Source organism: Lithobates pipiens, unplaced genomic scaffold (assembly GCF_037356315.1).
Source record: "Lithobates pipiens isolate NorthernLeopardFrog02 unplaced genomic scaffold, aLitPip1_a1.2 Scaffold_28, whole genome shotgun sequence".
Classification (NCBI taxonomy): Eukaryota; Metazoa; Chordata; class Amphibia; order Anura; family Ranidae; genus Lithobates; species Lithobates pipiens.
The window spans coordinates 89966992-89989014 of NW_027507789.1; the positions used below are offsets into that span (position 1 = coordinate 89966992).

Here is a 22023-nt window from a genome sequence, read left to right on the forward strand (position 1 = left end):
GATCCACCATTTTTCAGGGGAGTTCAGTCCCTTAACGTTTAGAGAGGTGACCTTGACTGAGTCTGCCATCGCTCCTCGGGGAGGGGGAGGGGGACGTCAGAGAAAAGCAAAGAAAGTTGAACCAAGGTAGGTTTTGGGTAGGTAATGCATGGCGGGAACTAAGGGGGAGAAAGGAAGGGCAAATGGAAGGAAAGGTAAAGGGAAAAAGAGGCCGGGCACCCCAACCCCAGGGGGAGAGGGAAATTAAGGGTTGTCCGCACTCAACAGTACAGGAAGGGTATACTAAAACAGCACAATTATGCTATAGCGCTTACCAGATGTACACTGGGTTTAAAGCGCTGTCCTACTTGGGTTATTGGGTAGACAGGTCGGAGAGGGAGCCCCCGAATCCTAGTCCCCCCAGTCCCGGCAGTGGTAAATGTCACGTCTGATACCGGTATGCAAATAAAAGACAATCAGTAACATCAAAGAAACAAAAAACAATAGTATAACCAAAACAGAGGTAGAACATATAACTGTCAGCACTGAGGGGTCTCCTCGGCTCGCCCTAAACATAGGCATGCACGAGGGAGCCCGTCACAACAGAAAAGGCATCACAGAATGGGATCCACCACCCCCCATCCCATACCCCTAAAGTACATGCAGTCCCCGAACAAATGCATTTCTCCCTTTGGCAGATTGTCCTCTCCTTACCCCCTCTCCCCTGTCCACGCCCCGGGGGGGAAAGGGGCAGGGAAGGGGGGAAAGGGGGAGTGGAAGGGGGGAAAGGGGGAGTGGAAGGGGGAAAGGGGGAGGGAAAGGAGGGAAGGAAAGGGTGGGAAGGGGGGGAAGGGAGGGGGGAAACAGCGGAGAGGGGACAAACATGCAGAAATGTCAAGTCCTTTAGCGCACTCCCACCAGCAAACACCCGGACCCCATAAATTTCAACTCCTCCCCTCCATGGTCACCACATCAAGATGAAAGAGGAGCAGCCCTGGTCGGTGCATGGAAAATCCGGCAGGCAAGGGGCTGGGGCCACCATCCCTCCATCCAACGGGAGACTTCACCCGAGCAGCAGTCCTGGGGCCCGCCAATTAGTGTCTCTCCTGCATCGCCATCGGGGGCTGTGTAGAGCATCCAGAGGGAGGCTGGGACCGCCCAAACAGTAAGGGGTAAATCCTCCAGGGGGGTCCAGAGTCACCCTGGTGGGAAGCAGTGTCTCGTACCAATAGGCTCAATAAATAAGTCATCCAGGGTCCCCGAAAGCTGCAGAAGGCAATGTCAGCAAAGAGTAGGTGGGAGTCAGAGGGGGGGACAAGGGGCGCATCCAGGGGGAGGGGACACATATGCGGGAATGTCAAGCCCTTCCAGTACAGCGCATTAGGTATCACTCAGACCCCCCAAAGTGCAACTCCCCCATCTAAGGTCAAGACTCCAGAAGGGAAGATGAGCCGCCCTGGTCTGTACATGAAAGAACCTGCTGCCAAGGGGTTGGGGCCATCATCCCTTCCTCCAATGGGAGATGCCACCGGAATGAAAGCCCCGTGTCCTGTCAAGTGGTGCCCCTCTGACAATGTCGTTGTGGTATATGTGGAGCATCCAGGGAGAGGCAGGGACCACCCAAACAGTGAGGGGTAAAGCCTCCAAGGGGGACCGGTGTCAGACAGGAGGATAGCGGTGTCTTGTACAAGTTGGTTAATTAGACAAGTCATTCAGTGTGTTCCTGTGAGCAGCGGAAAGAAAGGTCGGTAAGGATTATGAATGGGTGGGGGCCAGGGAGTGCATAAAACTGCCACCAGATGACCGGGGCAGAGAGGGCAAGGGGATGAAACTCAGATCTGGTAGGTGGGGGCGGGGGTGAGGAGTGTCCCTCATATTACTCACGTTGGCCATACCTTGAAGCTGAGCGCTCTGCATACCCAGGACGTTCTTCTGTATAATCTAGCCTATCTGTATACATTAGCCTGTCTTTTGTACACATTAGTCGGTCCGCTGTATACACTAGTCTGTCTGTATACACTAGTGTATACAGATAAGCTAGATTATACAGAAGAACGTCCTGGGTATGCAGAGATGGAGGCTAGAGTGTATACAGACGGACTAGTGTATACAGAAGACCGGCTAGTTTATATAGGGAGGCTAATGTGTGCAAAAGACAGGCTAGTGTATACAAATAGGCTAGATTATAGAGAAGAACATCTTGGGTATGCAGAGAGAGAGGCTGGGTTACACAGAGAGGCTGGTGTATGCAGACTTGCTAGTGTATACAGACGGACTAGTGTATAGAGAGGCTTGGGTATACAGAGAGCTAATGTATAAAGAGCAGCTAGTGTATACAAAAGACATCCAAGGGTATACAGAGAGACTCGTGTATGCAGAAGACCGGCTAGTTTATACAGAGAGGCTAAAGTGTACAAAACACAGGCTAGATTATACAGAAGAACGTCCTGGGTATGCAGAGATGGAGGCTAGGGTATACAGAGAGAGAGACTGTGATACACAGAGAGGAAGGAGTATGCAGACTTGCTAGTGTATACAGATGGACTAGTGTATACAGTAGACCGGCTAGTTTATACAGAGAGGCTAATGTGTACAAAAGACAGCCTAGTGTATACAGATAGGCTAGATTATACATAAGAAGGTCCTAGATATGCAAGAGATGGAGGCTAGGGTATGCAGAGAGAGAGGCTTGGTTACACAGACTTGCTAATGTATACAGACGGACTAGTGTATACAGAGTACCGGCTAGTTTATACAGAGAGGTTAATGTGTACAAAAGACAGGCTAGTTTATACAGATAGGCTAGATTATACAGAAGAACGTCCTGGGTATGCAGAGATGGAAGCTAGGGTATACAGAGAGAGAGAGCGAGGCTGGGTTACACAGAGAGGCAGGAGTATGCAGACTTGCTAGTGTATACAGATGGACTAGTGTATACAGTAGACTGGCTAGTTTACACAGAGAGGCTAATCTGTACAAAAGACAGGCTAGTGTATACAGATAGGCTAGATTATACAGAAGAAGGTCCTGGTTTATGCAAGAGATGGAGGCTAGGGTATGCAGAGAGAGAGGCTTGGTTACACAGACTTGCTAGTGTATACAGACGGACTAGTGTATACAGAGGACCGGCTAGTTTATACAGAGAGTCTAATGTGTACAAAAGACAGGCAATTGTATACAGATAGGCTAGATTATACAGAAGAACGTCCTGGGTATGCAGAGATGGAGGCGAGGGTATACAGAGAGAGAGGCTAGAGTATGCATACAGGCTAGTGTATACAGATAGGCTAGATTATACAGAAGAAGGTCCTGGTTTATGCAAGAGATGGAGGCTAGGGTATGCAGAGAGAGAGGCTTGGTTACCCAGACTTGCTAGTGTATACAGGCGGACTAGTGTATACAGAAGACCGGTTAGTTTATACAGAGAGGCAAATGTGTACAAAAGATAGGCTAGTGTATACAGATAGGCTAGATTATACAGATAGGCTAGATTATACAGAAGAACGTCCTGGGTATGCAGAGATGGAGGCTAAGGTATACATAGAGAGAGGCTAGAGTACGCATACTTGCTAGTGTATACAGATGGACTAGTGTATACAGAGGACCGGCTAGTTTATACAGAGAGGCTAATGTGTACAAAAGACAGGCTAGTGTATACAAATAGGCTAGATTATAGAGAAGAACGTCCTGGGTATGCAGAGATGGAGGCTGGGTTACACAGAGAGGCTAGTGTATGCAAGCTTGCTAGTGTATACAGACGGACTAGTGTATACAGTAGACCAGCTAGTTTATACAGGGAGGCTAATGTCTACAGAAGACCGGCTAGTGTATACACATAGGCTAGATTATAGAGAAGAACGTCCTGGGTATGCAGAGATGGAAGCTAAGGTATACAGAGAGAGAAGTTGAGTTACAAAGAGAGGATAGTGTAGGCAGACTTGCTAGTGTATACCGGTGGACTAGTGTATACAGAGAGGCTTGGGTATACAGAGAGCTAATGTATAAAGAGATGCTAGTGTATACAAAAGACAACCAATAGTAGACAGTGAGGCTCGTGTATACAGAAGACCGGCTACAGAGAAGCTAATTTGTACAAAAGACAGGCTAGTGTATACAGATAGGCTAGATTATACAGAGGAAGGTCCTGGGTATGCAGAGATGTAGGCTAGGGAATCCAGAGAGAGACTGTGTTACACAGAGAGGCTAGAGTATGCAGAAGACCGGCTATTTTTTTTACAGATAGACTTGTGTATACAGAAGACAGTCTGGGGAAATCAGTGAGGCTAGTGTATGCAGAGAGGCTGGGACACCGAGACTATTGTAAAAAGAAGGCAGGCTAGTGTATATAGATTACGGGCACCAGTATACAGAAGACAGAGAGGCTAGTCTATATTGAGTGGCTAGTGTACACAGAGAGATTCATGTATACAGAAAAGCTAGCGTGTAAAGAAAACAGGACTTTATTTTTTGCTAATGCAACTACTTCTGAAACATGTAAAATGCTTTTTTCATATTTTGGTGCTGTTACAAAGTGGTGTGTAGTCAGTGGTGATATCAATGTGACAGTTAATGTGGAGAACTACAACTATTCAAAATAGAGCAAAAGAGTGCTAAAGTTTATTTTGTTAAGTCATTGACTGATAGACGTTGAGTAATTGGCCGTTATTGGTTTGGCAGTACATGGTTTATTTTGATGTAAGATAGTTTTATTCTCTACTTATAGCCGAGTTTTACACGACTTTATTATTAGCATTATTCGCATTATTCATATATATTATGCAGAGTGTAAGTATTGCAGTGAGACGATATTGCTTTTAAAAGATTTGTATTATTATACATAGCATTGTTAGCAGACCAATAGGACAATTTACATGGCTTAATATTGCAGAGCGTAATTTATCAGGAAAGAGATCCAAAGCGTTAGTTGCAGTAGTTTCATAAATCTGAGAAATCGTTGCATTACTCTAAATTTAAAAGTTGTTCCGGTAGCACTGAAAAGACGATATTAGATGAGTGATCTACACATTTCGTTTACTATTTCACTATACCGGCTAAATGTTAATATGTTAATATGTGCTGCGTGTAAGGTAGAAATTAGATGGTTTAGTGTGAGCTGGCTTACCAGGATTTAGAGATAGTAATCTGTTTATACTAGTAATAAATATAGCAAAATAACTATAACGAGTTTAAGTGGAAATACATGAAATAACAGCAACAACGTGTGTAGGTTTTTATCAATCAAGTTAATTACGTGTCAGCAGCTAAATATTCTGCAATAGCAGAGATTAAGTATTGCAGTCGAAATGAGATCGGAAGCGATAGTTGCAGTAGCTCCAAAAAAACTGAGAAATCATTTCATTATTCTAAATTTAAAAGTTATCCCGGTAGCACTGAGTGGACTGATATTAGATGAGTGATCGTTCTAGTACAAATTCAGTTTCCTAAAGCAGAGAGATACCAGTTACTGTGAGACGAGTATTTAAACTGTTCACGGTAGCATTGCATTACTCTTAACATGTGCAGCGTGTAAAGAAGCAATAAGATGGTTTTGTAGTATCCTAAAATTAGCAGTATACGTAATAAAGGGGAGTAGGTAACCTGGATTTAGACATAGCAAACTCTATAATCTAATTTAGCAAAATTAGAAAGGATAATATTGAGACAGTATATACAGGTCGAGTTTAACTGGAAATACACAAAATATCTAGCTTACCTTTACATTGTTCAATAGAGCATTGCAAAGTAATACCAAGGCAGAATGTCGGAATAGCAATTAGATGAGATGATTGCTGTAATCATGAAATATCAGCAACGCCTAGGTTTCTATCGGATGAGAAAGTATAATAACTGGCAAAGTATGACATGGCAAAGAGACAAATTGCATTAGAGATGTGAGATGGACATGAAATGTCAATCCCCATTGGTTACTTACATGTAAACGCGGCTACATACAGCAAAGTGTGAGCTAAGCAGCTAAAGGGTATTTAAGAGTAAATTGACGTAGCTTGAAAATTCCAACGTGTAAATCGTTCCATTAATTATGTTACGCACGAAGACGGCTTACACTGACTGTTTTCCGTTTCCACTGGTCATCGGCATAATGTATCAGTAACCATGAACATTAATAGTGATAGACAGCTTACATTAGGATGTGAATGTAAAATGAATGTAAAATAGTTGCATTATGTGTTATTAATGTAATCAAACTGTATTCCTATGCTTTGCTACTGCAACCACTTCTCAATCAAGTAAACCGTCCCACTGCTTTTCTCACATTTTGCCGCTCTTAAAAAATGTGTTGCAAGTGTTATGTGTTACAAATGGTTATCAGTGTGACAGTTAATGTGGAGAAGAAGTAATACACAAAATAGAGTCAGAAATAGAATCCTATTGCATAGAGGTAGCGAGAGATGGTTGCATTAATCTTAATGTGCAGTGTGTAAAAGGTTTTAAAAAGATGGTTTTGTGTGACTTTTGCTTTAACGTAAAATTAGCTGTAGACATTATAACTTGTTACAATGATTTAGAGATAGTAATCTCTATAAAATAATAATAATAAGTATAGCAAAACAAATTAGGAAAATTTTGAGGCAGTATGTATAGGTCGAGATATAGTGAATACACAAAAGGGATCAAGGGATAGTAGCAAAGTCAAGGGATAAATGCAAAGGTACTCTATTTAACAGTAAATTGACGTAGCTTGCAAATTCCAACGTGTAAATCGTTCCATTAATTTTGCTGCGCACGAAGACGGCTTACACTGACTGTTTTCCGTTTCCACTGGAAAGAGAATCCTATTGCATAGAGGTAGCGAGAGATGGTTGCATTACTCTTAATGTGTAAAGGTTTTAAAAAGATGGTTTTGTGTGAATTTTGCTTTAACGTAAAATTAGCTGTAGACATTATAACTATGGTTAGGTTTACAATGATTTAGAGTTAGTAATCTCTATAATATAATAATAAGTATAGCAAAACAAATTAGGAAAATATTGAGGCATTATATATAGGTCGAGATAAAGTGAATACACAAAAGGGATCAAGGGATAGTTGCAAAGTCAAGGATAAATGCAAAGGTACTCTATTTAACAGTAAATTGACGTAGCTTGCAAATTCCAACGTGTAAATCGTTCCACTAATTTTGTTACGCACGAAGACGGCTTACACTGACTGTTTTCCGTTTCCACTGGAAAGAGAATCCTATCGCATAGAGGTAGCGAGAGATGGTTGCATATGGCAGAAAGACGGCTTATACTGCTTTTCTCACATTTTGCTGCGGTAAAAAGAAATGTTTTGTCACTGTGTTTTAACTGTGACAGATAAGGTGGAGAAAAAGAAGTAATACAGAAAATAGAGTCAAACAGTGGAAACGTTTGACTCTATTGTCTATTGTCATGACAGCTGATACTGGTTGAGCAATAAAACTGTTTTATTAAGATGTAAGACTAGTTTTATTCTCTACATATAGGCTTTTCAAAGAGTTGTATAACTCTTGTATAATATAGGCGACCAATAGGACATTTAAATGGCTTAATATTGTAGGGAGGAAGTATCGCTGTTCAAAGGTAAGAGATATACACTACCCAGTCTTCTGTATACACTGTCAGCTTGGATGTATACCCAAGCCTGTCTTCTGTATACACTAGTTTCTCTATATGCACTGTCCTTTCTGTATACTCTCGACCCTCTCTATACATTAACCTCTCTATATACACTAACATCTTTGTATATACTAGCCTCTCTTTAAATTAGCCTCTCTGTGTACCCCAGCCTCACTGTTTACTCTAGCATCTCTGTATACTCAAGCCTACACGAGTCTTCTGTATTCTGTATTAACTAGCCTTTCTTCTGTATGCTGTAGTCTTCTATATATACCAGCTTCTCTGTACACCCTTGCATCTCTGTAAACACTGTGTAAACTAGCCAGTCTTATGTATACACTCGCCGACTGTATACACTAGACTCTCTGAATACACTAAACTCTATGTCTTCTGTATACACTAGACTGTAAAAACTAGCTAGAATACACCAGCCTGTCTTCTGTACCCACTAGACTCTCTGTATACACTACCCAGTCTTCTGTATAGAATGTCAGCTTTCATGTATACCCTTTCTGTATACACTAGCTTCTCTATATGCACTGTCCTTTCTGTATACACTCGACTCTCTCTATACACTAACCTCTCTATATACACTAACATCTTTGTATTTGTCTTTAAACTAGCCTCTCTGTGTACCCCAGCCTCACTGTTTACTCTAGCATCTCTGTATACTCAAGCCTATCTACATACACGAAACCTGTATTCTGTATTCACTAGCCTTTCTTCTGTATGCTGTAGTCTTCTATATATACCAGCTTCTCTGTACACCCTAGCACTGTAACAGTATTACAGAAACAGAACACCAGCAATAAGGTGTATACTGTGCAGGAGGCACACAACACCGACTCTAACTTCTGCACTGCAGATGCATGTATTGCAGAAATTGAACACCAGTAATAAAGGGTAGCTTCAGGTGTGTACTGTGCAGGAGGCACATAACACCCACTGTAACAGTGCTAGGTTCCCAAGCAGTAAAGACACTGTCCCTGCCTATCGTCCTCTTTCCCTGACCACCGCAACACACTATACAAGGCCGCCGTGCTGGCGGCCTTATATAGTGTGGGGTGTGTACTAAACCCCCCGAGCTATAATTGGCCACAGGAATCCTGCCTGTGGTGAATTGTGGCTCTCCTCACACAGGATGTCACATCTGTTCTTATTATATAGAACCTATTATGCTCCTCGTAAACTTTTTCAGTTTGGCCGAACGGCCGGACGCAAGTTGCCCCCGGTGCGGGAACATGGGGGGAGACATGATGCACATGTTTTGGAGAGGCCCAAAATTGATCCGCTACTGGACAGAGGTGACAGGAACCATTGATCGGGTGGTTGGAACCTCCACCAGGATGGAGGCGAAGTATTGTCTCCTGGGATTAGTTGAAGGAGTTGGAAACCCGGGAAGTAGCCAGATGGCAGTTCTGAGATGCCTATTTCAGGCAAGGAAACTGATTGCCCAACCCTGCTTAGCCTCCAATGTTGGCAATGACTTGTTTTTTTTCGCTTGTTTCCCAAGATGACCATGTTGGCGTTTGTCAAGATGGTTGAGAGTGCCCGAAGAGATCGCCTATGGCCCCATCACCTTGAAAGTGCCTGATCTTGTCTGATCTTGGAGGCTAAGCATTGTCGGGCCTGATTAGTAACTGGATGGGAGACCAACTGGGAATACCAGGTGCCGTAGGATTCTTTTTATGTTGTTGGCGTTGACATGTTTTTTTTTTTCCGCTTGTTTCCCAAGGTGATCATCTTGACATTTGTCAAGAGGGCTGAGAGAGCCCAAAGAAATCTCCTACGGCCACATTCCCCTGAAAGCGCCCGATCTCATCTGATCTCAGAGGCTAAGCAGGGTCCGTAGGAATCTTTTTATATTGTTGGCTTTGACCTGTTTTTCTTTCGCTTGTTTCCCAAGGTGACCATTTTAGCATCAGTCAAGAGTTTTGAGTATGTCCCAAAGCGTTTGCCTGAGGTCACATCACCCTGAAAGCGCCCGATCTCAGAGGCTAAGCAGGGTCTGGGTCAGATGGGAGACCGCCAGGGTCTATGTTGTTGGCGTTGACCTTTTTTTTTTTCACTTGTTTCCCAAGATAACCATCTTGGTATTTGTCAAGAGGGTTGAGAGTGTCTAAATAGAACACCTATGGCCACATCACCCTGAAAGCGCACAATCTCATCTGATCTCGGAGGCCTAGCATTGTACGGCCTGGTTAATACCTGTATGGGAGACCATCTGTGAATACCAGGTGCCGTAGGCTTCTTTTTATGTTGTTGGCTTTGACCTGTTTATTTTCGCTTGTTTCCCAAGGTGACCATCTTGGCGTTTAACAAGAGGGTTGAAAGTGCCCAAAGAGATCATCTACGGCCCCATCACCCTGAAAGCGCCCAATCTCATCTGATCTCAGAGGCTAAACAGTGTCGGGCCTGGTTAGTACCTGGATGGGAGACCGCCTGGAAATACCAGGTGCCATAGGCTTCTTTTTTTGTTGTTGGCTTTGAACTGTTTTTTTCGCTTGTTTCTCAAGGCGACCATCTTGGCGTTTGTCAAGAGGGTTGGGCGTGTCTTGAAGAGAACGCTTACGGCCACATCACCCTGAAAGCACCCGATCTCGTCTGATTTCAGAGGCTTAGCAGCATCAGGCCTGGTTAGTACCTGGATGGGAGACTGCCTGGGAAGACCAGGTGACATAGAAGGATCTGGCCTGGTTAGTGTCTTGATTGGGAGATCGCCTGGGAATTCCGGATGCCGTAGGCTTCTTTTTATGTTGTTGGCTTTGACCTGTTTTTTTTCCCTTGTTTCCCAAGGTGACCATCTTGGCATTTGTCAAGAGGGTTGAGAGTGCACAAAGAAATTGCCTACGGGCACAACACCCTGAAAGCGCCCAATCTCGTTTGGTCTCAGAGGCTAAGCAGGGTTGGGCCTGGTTTGTACCTGGATGGGAGACCGCCTGGGTTTTCCAGATGCCGCAGGCTTCTTTTTATGTTGTTGGCGTTGACTTGTTTTTTTTGTTTGTTTCCCAAGGTGACCATCTTGGCGTTTGTCAAGAGGGTTGAGCGTGCATTTGATCTCAGAGGCTAAGCAGGGTTGGGACATGGTTAGTACATGGATGGGAGACCGCCTGGGATTTCTCGATGCCATAGGCTTTAGTTTTAAGTTGTTGACATTGACTTATTTTTTTAATTTTTATTATTCTTTTATTAAGTAGAACAACATAAATATAACAGTCAACCATACAGCATGAGCCAGGGTCACAATTACATGCTAACAAAAAATAGGCAGCCAAATAACTCTGGGTTCTCAGAGGGGAGTCCTACAGTTTCATGCAGAAAATAGAGAAACCCCACCTCCGACATGTAGTACAGTATAACTAGTGCAACTCCGTTCGGACAAATGTAATCATGGAGAACAACTGGGACCACAGCGAGCCAGCTTATCATGACCTACGTGAACCAGAGTAAAATATGAGCCGGTCATGTCCAGAACCCTGGGGTTCTTCTGGGTCCCGAAGGCTAGTAAGGAGACAAGGCATAGTCAAAAGGGAGGACGGGGGAAGAAGAGAGTGCAAAGACGGAGAGAGAGGAGGTGGGGGGATGGCGGCGGGGAAAAAAAAGAAAAATAAAGACAAAAAGGGAGGGGGGAATGCCACCCAGGGCAGACATGGCCTACGTAGGTAAACGTTAGATGTTCAGTCGTTTTCTGGGACGGAGGCACTGCTCACCTCCCGAATGTAGTCTCGCGTAACAGTAAAATACCTCCAGGGCCTCCATGTAACACTAAATGCCTCTTCAGTGTTGTGAAGGGTGGCGGTCAATTCTTCCATCCGGAGAATATGATTGACTTTGGAATACCACAGCACCTTGGATGGGGGCTGAGGCTGCCTCCACAGTGCGGGAATGCAGGCCCGGGCGGCATTCAGGAGGTGCATCGTGAGGGTTTTTTTGTATTTTCGAACAGGCTGTTCGGTCAAGTGTAGAAGGCACACTACTGGGAACCCAAAAGTTCCTCAAGGTCGGGCATGCCCAGAAAAGGTGTCCCATGGTCCCCATATCTGAATTTCACCTCCAACAAACATCCGGGATCGATCTATCCATTTTATTCAGAAGGTATGGGACTCTATACCAGCGTGAGACTATCTTGTATCGTGATATTGGTTTGCAATGGAAGCTTTATGTACTAAGGTCAGGATCTTCCCTATCTGTTGTGGGGTAAATGTGATGCCAAAGTCCCTCTCCCATTTGTGGATAAATGGTGGGGGTTGACTCCTCCTCCTGACTACTCAATAGGTTGTACAGGAGGGAGAGGGTGTGTCGCACAGGTTCCCTTTTGTGACAGATGGATTCATAGGGTGTCAGGTCTCTAGGAGTGTAGGGGGCCCTTTGTATGGCCAGAAGAAAGTGACGAAGTTGATAAGCACTAAACAAGTCAAGCGGAGGGTCAGAAAGCTCGGCGACAGTTTGCGTGGTCGGGAGCCCTCCCGTGGGCCACACCTCTCCCAGACGCTGTTTCCCCACCACTGTCAACTGTCGCAGTTTCTTGTTGGTAAATCCCGGTGGGAAGTCTGGATTACCTATAACCGGAGTCATTGGTGATGGCAGGGGAGCAATGTGTGTGCAGCGGAACAACCTCCGCACAACAGCCAACGTAGCTCCCACTACGGGGTGACCTCTGAGGTCTTTTGGTAGGGAGGACAGGAGCCACGGGGAGGTCAATAGGGGAATGGATCCATCCTCAATCTCCATCTCCACCCACTGCTTGTGTGGGCCATTACAATGCCAATCAACGACTCTCGCTAGCAGAGTCACTCTGTAGTATTGTCTGAGATCTGGGAGACCCAGACCCCCCTTGTCCTTTGGTCTGGCAAGCAATTGCAAACGGGCTCTGGGCGGTTTGCGCGCCCAAATAAAGTCCCGGAGCAGCACCTGCAGTTGTCTGAAAAAAATTGGGGGTAACCGGATCGGTAATGTCTGGAACATGTATAAGATCCGAGGGAGGGCCATCATTTTGAATGCATTACAGCGCCCGACCTGTTTTTTTTCTCGCTTATTTCCCAAAGTGACCATCTTGGTGTTTGTCAAGAGGGTTGAGAGTGCCTGAAGAGATTGCCTATGGCCACATCACTCTGAAAGCACCCAATCTCGTCTGATCTTGGAGGCTAAGAAGAGTCGGGCCTGGTTAGTACCTGGATGGGAGACCACCTGGGATTACCAGTTATTGTAGGCTTCTTTTTATGTTGTTGGCGTTGATTCGTTTTCTTTTTTTTGCTTGTTTCCCAAGGTGACCATCTTGGCATTTGTCAAGAGGGTTGAGAGTGCCCAAAGAGATCGCTTACAGCAGCATCACCCTGAAAGAGCCCTATCTCTTCTCTTTTCTGAGGCTAAGAAGGGTTGGGCCTAGTTAGTACCTGGATGGGAGATGGCGTTGGAATACCAGGTGCCGTATTCTTCTTTTTATGTTGTTGACATTGACCTGTTTTTTTTTCACTTGTTTCCCAAGGTGACCATCTTGGCATTTGTCAAGAGGGTTGAGAGTGCCCGAAGAGATCACCTACGGCCCCATCACCCTGAAAGCGCCCAATCTCGTCTGATCTCGGATGCTAAACAGTGTCGGGCCTGGTTAGTACCTGGATGGGAGACCGCCTGGGAATACCAGGTGCCATAGGCTTCTGTTTTTTTGTTTTTTTTTATTTAGTAGTATGCGACATACAATGCAAAGGCAACTTCACAGAATGTGTGATACAAATAGTTACAAACAATCGATCATATTGCATGGATATCAGAGCCAATGGTAAGAAGTCTGAGGAGAATAGCACGTGTACAGCTTTGCGGTCATATCAAGATGAGATTAAAGCTCCATCTCGTTGGGATCCTCTATCACTTAAAATAGTATTGATACTAGCCCTGCTACCCTCGAAGAGTTTAGATATCCATAGATAGGGGAAGAGTATTGTGTAGTAGTCAAATGGGGTTGGAACATACCATTTTCTTTTCCCTTTTTTGAGTTAAGAAGGGAAATAGTAGAACTGAAAGGAGGGAGAAGGGGAAAGAGAAGATTGGGGAAGGAAATGGCAGAAAAGGTAAAGAAGGGGTAAGGGGGTGTCGTGGGTAGAGTGGATAGGGTGGGGTCCCCTCCCAGGGAGCAAGAGACGCGCTCGGCTCACCAGCTCATCAGCTGTCCAACATTTGGAACAGCGATCTCCAACGATCACCATGAGCTTACCATGTCTCACGGAGGTATTCTTCCGAAAAGCGAAACTGGGTCCAGTAGAACCATCTGTTCCCATGCTCCTCTGTTTTATCCCTCATTGTGGCAGTCAGGTCTTCCATTCGTTCAATATCATTTACCCTTGCGAACCACTGGGTCACCATTGGAGCAGATTGCTCTTTCCACTGACTTGGGATGCAGGCCCTAGCTGCATTGAGGAGATGTTTAAGTAAGGACTTATGATAACGCTTTCTCGACATAGGAGTTAGATTGAGAAGAACTGCTGCGGGATCATTGGCTAAGGAAATGTCTGTGAACTTGTGGATGAGTCTCAGGACAGGCTGCCAGAATGTTTGTAATTTAGGGCATTCCCAGAAAATGTGGAGAATGGTGCCAGTCTGTTGCCCACAGCGACAGCAGCGGTCAGATTGACCGGGGAATATTTTGGCCAACACCACCGGTGTACGATACCAGCGTGTGATCAGCTTAAATGAGATCTCCTGATATTTACTGCAGAGTGACGACTTATGGGCGAAAAAGAGTATTCTGTCCTTCTGTGGTTTGGAGAATGTAGTTTGTAAGTCCCTTTTCCATTTAGCTAGGAAGGGTGGATCCGTGGAGGATTGTGCGTCTGTCAGGATTTGGTAGGACCTAGAGAGGGAACCACGAATTGGGCCATCATCCAGGCAAAGTTCCTCAAAGGGGTGGAACTGTCTAGAGAAGAACGAATGGTTAGGTAGTGATCCGAGGAAATGGATTAGCTGTCTAGCTCTCCAGCTATTCAATGCAACAGGTACTTGCTCTAGCAGTATGGTCCCCATGGGAATCAAGCCCGTGGGTCCAAGAAATAGGGCTGCTCTCAGAAGCCCTTTCGGGGCTTGCCTGGTAAAGGCCTGGTCAGACAGGCCCGGAGGGAATCTAGGATGTCCAATAATTGGGGTCATAGGAGAAGGGAAGTTAGTCAGGTGGGAAAGGTGAAAAAAACTATCCATCTCGGCGAGCGAGGGGCCAATTAACGGGTGAGTAGTCACACAGGGCTCCAATGGCCTCCCCGCCCAAGGCAGACCAGCCAGTGGAACCCGCGCCATCTCCTGCTCTAGCTTGACCCATAGCTTCAGTTCCCCATGCCGGTGTCTTATCACATATGGTCCCCCATCGGATAGTGTCCGCTGTGTACTGTGCATGCGCAGTACACAGCAACACAGATTCAGAAAATTGCCGAGCATGAACGGCGCCTGCGCACTGAGTCCAGGTTCTATCCCCACTATCCAAGTGGACATAGAGTAAGAATATAAAAGAGCCGAGCCCGCCTGCGAGGGACCCTCTAATATTCACAACCCTATGTCCGCTTGGATGGTGGGGCTACCACCTCCACTCACCGCGCAGGCGCCGTTCAGCTTCGGAGATTTTCCGAAGCTTCGTCTGCTCCGGACGCGGACACTATATCATGGCCGGACAGTATATGGCAGAACACCGGCACCAGTCAACCACCGGTGTCATGTGCGTCGCTGTGTAATATAGAGCAGGGTCCGGGAAGCCAATACCTCCCCGCAATTTCGGTCACAATAGCATTGCCCTACCAATACGCATATCTTTTCCGCGCCAGAGGAACTTGATAAAGTTTGAGCGAACCGCATGAAAGAAAGTCTGGGGTATTTTGATAGGTAAGGCTTGTAGTAGATACAGAAGTCGTGGCCTCGCGTTCATCTTCAACACATTACAGCGTCCGAACCATGACAGAGCTAGTGGGTCCCATCTTTTAAGGTCCGCTGTAAGCCCATAGGCTTCTTTTTATGTTGTTTTTTGCTTGTTTCTCAAGACGACCATCTTGGCATTTGTCAAGAGGGTTGGGCGTGTCTTGAAGAGAACGCTTACGGCCACATCAACCTGAAAGCACCCGATGTCGTCTGATTTCAGAGGCTAAGCAGCGTCAGGCCTGGTTAGTACCTGGATGGGAGACTCCCTGGGAAGACCAGGTGCCATAGAAGAATCTGGTCTGGTTAGTGTCTTTTTTTTTTTTAATTCTTTATTTACGGATTGCAGGTAATACAGAGACAAACTGTAAAAGACATAGATCCCTCAGTTTTCCAGGTTAACAAAAATACATAGTTAATACTTCGTGGGGGACCGGGGGAAACCTAACAACTTATGTCAGCAGCAGCCCCAGCCGTGGCTAGGCCACCACATTATCCCACTCTAATGATCTGGCACCCCAGTGTCTACTTATAAACCAGGGCAGTCCGCGGGGCGATCCCCCTCAAGGCCCAGACTGAGGGGCCTCTAACATCGGTCACCTTCATTCTATTGGTCAAAGAGCTCAGCCGGGACCACCCCGAGGGCCGCCAACCCCTGGCTGGGAAATCGAGGGAACAAAACGAAAAGATCCTTGCAATCATCATGTATTTTAATTATACTTGGGAGTTAGGGGGTAGGGAAAGAGGGGGGAGCAAATGGGCAGGAGAAGGGGATGGGGGGCTCCAAGACAACCAACGACAACCAACGAGCAGTGTGCTCTTCCTCCCTGTCGCCTAACGCTGATGTGAGCTGTTCCATACGGTAGATGTCGCAAACTCTTGCAAACCAGTGAGACACCAGTGGAGCGGCCTGCTGTTTCCACATGCTAGGTATACATGCCCTGGCCCCACTCAGAAGATGTTTTAAGAGAGATTTATGGTACTTCTTGCTCGAGAGTGGGGTCAGATTGAGGAAGATCGCAGCTGGGTTGTTCTGGAGATCAATAGCCGTGAGGTCATAAATGATATTGAGAACCTGTCTCCAGAAATGGGCCAGTTGAGGGCATTCCCAAAAGATATGTAGTAACGTGCCGGCTTGTTCACCGCATCTCCAGCACAAAGGGCTGTGACCGGGAAACATAGCCGCCAGGACAGTGGGGGTCCTGTACCATCGGGTCAAAATTTTATAAGCTATTTCCTGGTATTTACTACATAGGGATGACTTGTGCGCAAAAAGAAGCGCGCGGTTCTTCTGGTCTGGCGAGAGCCGGACATGCAGGTCTCACTCCCATTTTTCCACGAACACCAGGTTACCCTGGGAGAGTTGGTCCAGTAGGATGCGATATGACAGGGAAAGAGACCCTCGGGTCGGTCCCTCTCCTGAGCATACCTCCTCAAACGATGTTAGGGGTCTGCGGAATTCGCCACTGTTTGACAAAGATTTCAAGAAGTGGGAGAGTTGGGCAAGCTTCCACTGTCCCAGGGCCGTGGTTGCTAACGCCTCGTACATAGTGGAGACCGCTGTCCACATCCTAGGGCCAAGAAAAGAAGAGGCCCGCACAAGGTCCCGGTCAGGGTCGAGGCGGAAAGACTTTTCCGTCATGCCGGGTTCAAAGCGTGGGTGTCCAATAATAGGAGTCATGGGCGAAGGGAAACTGGGCACGCCCGTCAGGGTAAAATATCTGTCTAGCTCTTGTAACGTTGGCTCAATGAGTGGGTGTGCCCGTGTTGCTCCCGACCAGGCAAACCTGGAAATGGTACGGATTCACGCTCCAGACGAACCCACAGCTTATCCTTCAGGTGTCTGCACCAGTCAACTACTCTGTTCATGTGCACCGCCGTATAGTACCATGCCGGATCTGGGAGGCCAATCCCTCCCTTGTCTTTTGATCTGAGCAGTAATGTTCGGCTGAGTCTTGGAGGCCTGCCCTGCCATACGTATCGAATAAAGATGGAGCGCATGGCTTTAAAAAATGATTGGGGGATTTTTATCGGTAAGGCTTGTAATAGGTACAAGAGTCTGGGCATTACATTCATTTTGAGCACATTGCATCTCCCAAACCAAGAGGTCGCCAACTTTGACCACCTCTCTAGATCTATGGCAAAATTTTTTAGAAGCGGCTGGAAATTCAATTGGAAAATCAGATGTGGGTCCGGGGGAACCTTGGTACCCAGATATTGTATAGCCCCAGTTGCCCAACGAAAGGGAAAATTAGTGCTTAGACTCGTCTGGGCGTTGGTAGACAGGGAGACGTTGAGTGCTTCCGATTTCTGTAAGTTAATTTTAAAATTTGACAGGGTGCCATATCGTCTTATTTCCGCTAAGAGATTCGGCAATGTAATGTGAGGCTCCGAGACATAGAACAAGAGGTCATCTGCAAAGGCTGCGACCTTATGGTGGTGTGAGGGGGTGTCCAGTCCCTTGATGTCTATGTTCTGCCTGATGTGGTGCAGCAAGGGTTCAAGCGATAGGACAAACAAAAGGGGGGACAACGGGCATCCCTGCCTCGTTCCATTGCCAATAGTGAAACGCGACGAGGCAAACCCATTGACCCTAACCATCGCCGTCGGTGACGAGTAAAGAGCTGTAACCCATGAAAGCATGGGGGGGTACACCCAAGCTTCGCAGGGTGGCTAGCAAAAAAGGCCAGCTCACCCTGTCAAACGCTTTTTCTGCGTCCACAGAGAGCAACATAATCGGTAGTTTAAGGCGTCTGGCTCGTTCTATAACATTGATTGCCCTGGTAGTGTTGTCTCGGGCTTCCCTGTTACGAATAAACCCCACCTGATCCAGAGGTATCAGGCGTTGGAGAATGGGCGCCAACCGCTCCGCCAGTATCTTAGTGAAGAGCTTAAGGTCGCTGTTTAATAAGGAGATGGGCCTGTAGTTCGCACAGAGAAGCGGATCCTTCTCCGGCTTGAGTATGACCGAGATGCTTGCCTGCAACAGCTCCGGTGGAAAGGTCTGGCCCTCCAATAGGGCGTTAAAAGCTGACACAAACGGCGTGGACAACAGGGAGAGGAAGGCCTTATAATAAGGGACCGTAAACCCATCTGGGCCTGGTGCCTTGCCCTTGGGTGAGTCTCTTAACGCTGCCGACAATTCCTCCGGGGAGATAGGTTGCGAGAGAAGCTCTATCTCTTCCTGTGTCAGCGACGGGAGGTTTGCCGAAGCTAGGTACTCGTCAATGGCCGCTGTGCCGGCCTGGAGGGCGTCTCCTGAGTCCCGGGGGTGCAAGTTATAAAGGGCTTCATAGAAAGATCGGAAACACTCCGCTATCTCCCGTGAATCATGAAGCTTGGCACCCGAAGGGGAGGTTATGGTTGGAATGAAGGACGCGTTGCGTTGGGCACGCAGGGAGTTCGCTAGGGACCTACTACACTTGTCTCCATATTCATAATACGTCCTGCGGACCCACATGAGTCTGGTTCTAGCCTGAAAGAGAGAGAAATCTCTGATTTGTTCTCTAAGATCTCTCACCTCCACCTCCAGCGCAGCAGTCGGCTGGGATTTGTGTCGTTGTTCACACGCATGCAACTTGGCAATAAGTTTGGAGAGAGCCTCAGTTTTGGCCACTTTGAGTCTATGACCATGTTTAATAAGAATGCCCCTAATGTAGCATTTATGAGCCGCCCATAACATGAGGGGGTTGGAAACAGAATCACGGTTATGATCAAAGTAACTTTCTAATTCCCTAAGCAGGTCTGCGTGGGTCTCAGGGTCCTTCAGGAGAGACTCGTTCAGTCTCCACCAGGACTGACCACGCGACTCCTGTTGTAGCTTCAGCATCAAAGAAATCGGGGCATGGTCAGACAGGGCTATGTGGCCTATCTGAGCGTCTGTGACCGCCGGGATAGCATTGTGGGTGACTAAAAACATATCTATACGTGAGTAAGAACCATGAGCGGTGAAAAAGAACGTATAGTCCCTATCCTGTGGGTGAAGCGTACGCCACACATCGATCAGTCGGTGGGAGTGTAGCAGGTCTCTTATGTGTGAACGCGTTCTCGCAGAAATCGCAGAGGTGCCCGATGATGAGTCTCTGCGGGGGTCCAAGGTGAGGTTAAAGTCCCCCCCAACGATCAAAGTACCCTCCGAGAATGCAGCCAGGGCATCCAAGCATGCTTCTAAGGCCGGCAGCTGGTCCACATTTGGCATGTATAGGTTGGCAAGAGTAAAAGTTTGCGAGTGGAGAGTTCCCTTAATGAAGAGATATCTCCCTTCACTATCGGCTTGGACAGCTAACAGGCGCCACGGCAAGTTTTTAGCAAGAACACACACTCCTCTCGATTTGGAAGTAGGGGACGTGCTGTGGTGGGCCAGGGGGAAGTGCTTACTATAAAGCCGTGGTATTTGGTCTGTCCTGAAATGGGTCTCCTGGAGGAAAACTATTTGGGGCTTCATCCGCCACAATTCTGTCAGGCAGCTGGACCTTTTTTCAGGTACATTCAGCCCTTTCACATTCCAGGAAACCAGCTTCAGGGCCATGACGGCAGTGGTACCCGGCCGGCGGTCCCCACCAGAGTCAGTAGTAGATATAGAGTTCAAGCACAGAGGAAGAGGAGGAGAAAAAGGAAAAGCAGTAACGAAGCGGAGAAGGTCCGGAGTTAGTAGGGAGGAGGAGGGTAGGAGGGGTGGGGATAGATCGGGGAATTGCTAAAGCTCCTATCGGAGAGAACCTGCCGGTTAGGGCAGAGGGGCCTAGTGGGGGAAGAGGTAAGGCACTGCAGAGGGAGGAACTCGTCGGTGCAGTACCCCTCCAGCATCCCATGGTCCATGCAGTCGCAATCGGGCGTGCACGGAGCTTCTTTGGCATCTTAACTACGACATCAAACGCATTATAGAACATCACTGCAGCAGGTATCGGGCAGTTAACAACAGCAGAACAGTGCATAATTAGACCAACATATTAAACTTTTCAACACAGAGTATAGATAACTTTATACCACCCAGGCACCCGCCCCTCCCCCCCCCAAAAAAAAAAATGGAAAAAGGGGGGGGGAGGAGAGGGGGAGGGAGCGGGAACGCCGCCCAGGGGCACCCGGGGGGCACCACCAGGCAGTCCAAAAACACAAAGAGCGCCGAGACTAGGGCACCTGTAGATAAACAGTAACGAGAATGGTGAACAGTACCGCCAATAACTCAGGGCTTCGTCCAGGAAGCGCAGTGTCCAACTCTGTTCTTCCAATGTCCTTCCTCTCCCCTAGCGGGGGCGCTGGGAACAATGGCCCGTGGCATGGTAAACAACACAAAGCTGGATACTCCAGCCGTCTATGTTGGTAGAGAAAAAGAAAACAAAAAAAAAAAGGGTATAACACAGGAATAACGGAAAATTACTGTACTCTCTCAGGGTTCACGATCTTGAGGGGCCTGCGATCTCTGACGTTGGGATCGACGGTGGCGTCTCACTCTCTGTGGCCTGGTTGAGGGGTTGTTCGTCGGGGCCACTGCTCCCTGGGGGACAACAGGAGCCAACCAGTCGGGGACCTGAACCGAGGGCAGGCCCAAAGCCTCCAGAAAGGACGGGACCTCCGAAGGGTGTCGTAGCGCAAGGGGCCTCCCATTTTTGCGCACTATAAGGTGAAACGGATGGCCCCACTTGTATGGAATCCTCCGTTCAGTTAGGTGTTCCAGAAGGGGTCGCAGACAGCGTCTCATCTGGAAGGTCTTGCGGGATACATCTGGCAGAAGGGTGACTTGGGCCCCGTCAAAATCAATGCTGCCTTTGCGCCACGACGCTTGCAGGACATCCTCCCTAACTGAGTAATTGTGGAGACAGCATAAAACGTCACGTGGCCGGTTCTCTGTGGGGCTCCTGGGGCCCAGGGTCCTGTGGACTCTATCAATGGCTATTACTGTGTCAGCAGCGCGGTCCAGACAGGCGTTAAATATAGCTGTAACTGTGGCTTTGAGGTCTGCCTGGCCAGTGGCTTCGGGCAAGTCTCTGATCCTGATGTTGCGTCTGCGGTTGCGATTCTCAAGGTCATCCACTAGGAGTTGCAACTGTGCCACTCTGTCAGCAAGGGTATCATGTGCGGCTTGCAGGCCAGAAACATCAGTGGTCAGGGAGGTCACATCCGATGCCAGGGTGGTCACCCGCTCGTTCGTAGCCGACACGTCACGTTTGACCCCTGCGATTTCATGTCGCAAGGTTGTTTCAATCCTGGCTGCCATACAGCTAAAGTCTGCTTTAGTGGGAAGGTTTTGGAGTAAAGCTAGGATGGCCTTGTCCCCCAATAATGCCGGTGCTGGTGGCAGCGGTGGGTCCCCCTGTGTGTCTGAGGCGAGAGCAGACTGGCCATTCGGTCCTGGGATGAGGCTTCCACTGCGGGAGGGTCTCTGGGACAGTTGGGAGTTGTGAGGGAACCAGGGTGGCAGGCCGCTATGGTCCGGGCTGTCAAGCGAGGCCATGGACAGTGAGCGGGGGAGACACGGGGACAAGTCACTAGGCGGGGAGAACGGGGGCATGTCGTGTCCCTGCATAGCAGTCTGCTCACCTTCCCTCTGTGCCGCGTGTCC

At 47.5% G+C, this 22023-nt stretch overlaps 4 pseudogenes; all 4 read left to right on the forward strand.

Annotated features, from left to right (window-relative positions):
• The first annotated feature begins 9139 nt into the window (after positions 1 to 9139).
• LOC143937219 (5S ribosomal RNA) lies at positions 9140 to 9258 on the forward strand (annotated as a pseudogene).
• Positions 9259 to 9925: 667 nt separating this feature from the next.
• Positions 9926 to 10044, forward strand: LOC143936629 (5S ribosomal RNA; annotated as a pseudogene).
• A 2626-nt stretch (positions 10045 to 12670) lies between these two features.
• On the forward strand, positions 12671 to 12789 carry LOC143937507 (5S ribosomal RNA; annotated as a pseudogene).
• A 322-nt stretch (positions 12790 to 13111) lies between these two features.
• LOC143937316 (5S ribosomal RNA) lies at positions 13112 to 13230 on the forward strand (annotated as a pseudogene).
• The last annotated feature ends 8793 nt before the right edge of the window (positions 13231 to 22023 follow it).